Source organism: Bison bison, unplaced genomic scaffold (assembly GCF_000754665.1).
Source record: "Bison bison bison isolate TAMUID 2011002044 unplaced genomic scaffold, Bison_UMD1.0 scf7180017864181, whole genome shotgun sequence".
NCBI lineage: Eukaryota > Metazoa > Chordata > Mammalia > Artiodactyla > Bovidae > Bison > Bison bison.
In genome coordinates, this window is record NW_011494753.1 from 8196903 (window position 1) to 8200016 (window position 3114).

At 58.9% G+C, this 3114-nt stretch overlaps 1 protein-coding gene across 2 annotated transcripts in view; it reads left to right on the forward strand.

Annotated features, from left to right (window-relative positions):
* The window catches only part of SIN3A (SIN3 transcription regulator family member A), a 66746-nt gene that overhangs the window by 1116 nt on the left and 62516 nt on the right, over positions 1–3114 (forward strand). The window contains exon 1 of one of the 2 annotated variants that reach the window (XM_010843324.1): positions 14–106. The exons of the other annotated variant lie outside the window; for it this stretch is intronic. The gene's annotated coding sequence lies outside the window, so the exon portion shown is untranslated. Of the gene's footprint in view, positions 1–13; positions 107–3114 lie in introns of those variants that run through there. 2 annotated transcript variants of the gene reach the window in all.

Below are 3114 nucleotides of genomic sequence, written 5' to 3' on the forward strand. Positions count from 1 at the left end.
CCTTTCCCCCCCCCCTGCCGTGCTGCTCGCCCGCGGAAGGGGCGGGGGCGGGGGCACCGGCGAGTGAGCGCGCCCACGAGGGGGTAGCCTGAAAGGGGCAGTGAAGGTCGGAAACTGGGCAAACAGTCTCCACGCTCGGAATCGGGAAAAGGAAATGCATCAGCGGGCGGGAGGGGCGCGGGGGGCGCGCCTGTCAACCGGGATGGCGGCCGCGGGCTGGGGGGCGGGGCGCCGGCGCGAACCGCGGAGCTCGGGCGGGGCGACGCCAGGAGAGAAGGCGCAGGGGCCCGGCCCTTGGAGCGCCAGACTACCCCTGCTTCCACTCCTTGGCCTAGCCTGTTTACTATACTCCGGCGACGGCTTGTGCAACCGGCCTGGAGGCGAACTGAGGGGCGGGGCCTTCCCTTCTCTCTTCCACCCGTCTCGGGCTTCTTCAGAGGGCCCGCCTTCTCTTGTTTTCCACTGGCTGGGCGAGGCTCCCTTTTTTCCTGCTCGGTTGTTGATTGGATGATATTCTTCCCAGCTCCGCCTATCGGAGGCCGGGCTGGAGTTTAAGTTGCTAGGATTTTTTTCCGTGAAGGGCGGAGGGAGGATTCCTGCGGCTTACGTGAGGCGCAAGGGTCCGCCCCTACTTCTGATTGGTGGGGTGGATAGTCCCGCCCCCTACGGGGGAGCGAGCTTGGAGGGGGAAGTCCAACCCTGTTCCCCGCCCCCTCTCCTAGCGTGTGTGCGCGCTCAGCACATGTGTAAGGCGCGCCTTGCTCCTTCGAACAGTCCTCCCGCCCGGAAGTCCCGGGCTTGGAGCTCTTGGCAAGGGGGGCGGGGAGAGCCGAGAAGGCACACGATGTTTCCTCCAAGGCTCGAGATCTGGTAGCCTTCGCTTTGAAGTTAGGGGTTGACGGTGTAGGGTGGCTTTGGGGGGCTTTGCTCTCGCGGTTCTGCAAGGGTTGGGAGGAGGAGGTGTGGTCTGTCCTTCCTCGCCAAGTACTAAAGTTCTGACCCTGCATCCTGGCTTTTCTCGCGACTCAACTTCCCGGAGACCGCCCTAAGCCTAAGGTTCAGAACGCTGCAGACGCTGCCAAGTGCGTTTTCCTTCCAGCACAAGGCAGCCGCTGTCCTTACTAAGCTTTATCAAAACCTCTGAGCAACCTAGGATTGCCGTGGATGCTTTAGGCAATATCCAGGGCAGCTCATCCCCTGCTGACAGAGAAGTCGAGAGCGGCCCAATTCTGCTAGAGTTCCAAATGGTTCTTGATGTCCAGGTGGGAACGCCGTGTGGCACCCAGTGCAAGGAGAGGAGGAAGACCCAGTTCTGCATATTTGCCGCTTCTTCGTAACCTCCTAGAGGTTTGGCCTGGGGGTCTCGTTTGTTTCGTACGTGTGACTTGTTTTTTGAGCTCCGTCCTGGGGCAGGGTTTGGCTCCCAGGGAGATTGTTCCCATCTGTCGGCTATTGATGAAGTTCACAGTTCGCTGCCTTGTCCTTCCGGTTTGGAGTCCGGCCCACCTGTTGCCAGCGCTCATTTCTTGTGGTCTCCGGCGGATTACGGAGGAAGGACAAGAAAGGACCTGGGAGTGAGCTACCTGGGGCCTGCCTCTTGGATACGGACTCGGCTCTCTTAGGGGAGTAGCCTTTTTGCGGAAGAGAGCGGGAAAACTCTAGTCCCGCCCCCTCCTCTCCTGGCGCTCCATGAGCGCCCCCCAAAGCAAAGCCAGCGTCAGTTCGCCCTATTTAGTGAATAAATAAAAGCCACCTAGATATCGCTAGCACCTCGTCTGTGTTCAAGACCATATTACCTAAACTGAGAGGGCCTAGGAACTGTCCTTAACACTCACTGACCAAGGAGGAGGGAACAGCTGTTCTTATTCCGTTTCCAACTCTGGAGCTTTTATCATTTCTCTGAAGTGTGGTGCAAGATTCATTTATGCCATGGCCTGTTTGGTCTCCTCAGTTCGTCGAGTCTGATGCCTCCAGATCTACCCTGGAGATCGCAATTGCCGTACGCTTCACGCTCCGCCTTTCAGAGGCTTGCCAGGGCGTTGGCTGTTAGAGCCCTGCCCTCATTTTGGTTATCTCCGCCCTCTTAGGACTGCATATTCAGGTTTAGGGAGTGTCGGTGTTAAAAGTATGCAGCCACCCCTAGCTGCGGGCTGAACAACTGCTGGAGCTCTTCCTCGACTTTGATCTCCAGCCCTTAATTCTGTATTCTACTTACTGAAAGGAGCTGTCGGCTGCTCTGCGTATTTGTGTCTACAAAGAGGCATTCTGCAGAAATGTAAATTGTAGAGAACTGGATGGGAAGGATGAGATTCTCTTTCCCTTTGTAAGGGGGTCCTCCACGGTGGCAATGCTGCTGCCTCTCCCTTTCAGATCCCAAAGCATCGGATTCCCGCTGCTGCGCTCCGCATCACCTCCTGTTACAGGCCCTGGAACTCTCTGCGCTTCAGTCTCTAGTGTAAACATTCCACAAAAGGACTGCTAAGGTTCAGCCTCCTCGCGCAGGGCGGAGTCAGCTGCTTCCTAGACGGGCATCCTGGCCAATAGAGGCTCCTACCGGCGCCGAGATAGCCAGTCTGATGGTTGGAGGCGGGGCCTGGCCCGGCAGTGCGGTAGGAGGAGCCTGCTCACGGACATTTTACCCCACATCGGTTACCTACCTTCCTGGGGCAGCCGGAGAGCTAGGGGTAGCCTTCCAATGCGGTGACCGGCGAGGGCGGGAGCCGAGTTTTTGGGCCTGTAGCTGAGACGGCACGGGGCGGGACATGTAGAGTCCTCCAATAAGATGCGAAGAGCTTCCCTGTTTCCTCCAATAGTATTGTGGCTTGGGGGTGGGATTCAGCAATTCGTCTCCAATAGGCGGGGTTGAGTTAGGGAAGCTCCCCGCCAATAGGGGCGTGGAGAAGGTGAGCGGCTCCCCCCCTCTACCCTCCCAGCCGGGGGGGAAGGGGCGGGCATCAGAAGGCAGAGCACAGCGATTGGCTATATCTTTGACGGGCGGATAGTACGGCCTGTACGGAGCGAAGTTGAGTCTTCCCTCTGCGGGGCGGGCCGGGCGAGTGGGCGGGATTTCCCGGGTAACAGAGAAGCGGCCGCGGCGGTAGAGGCGGCGGAGAC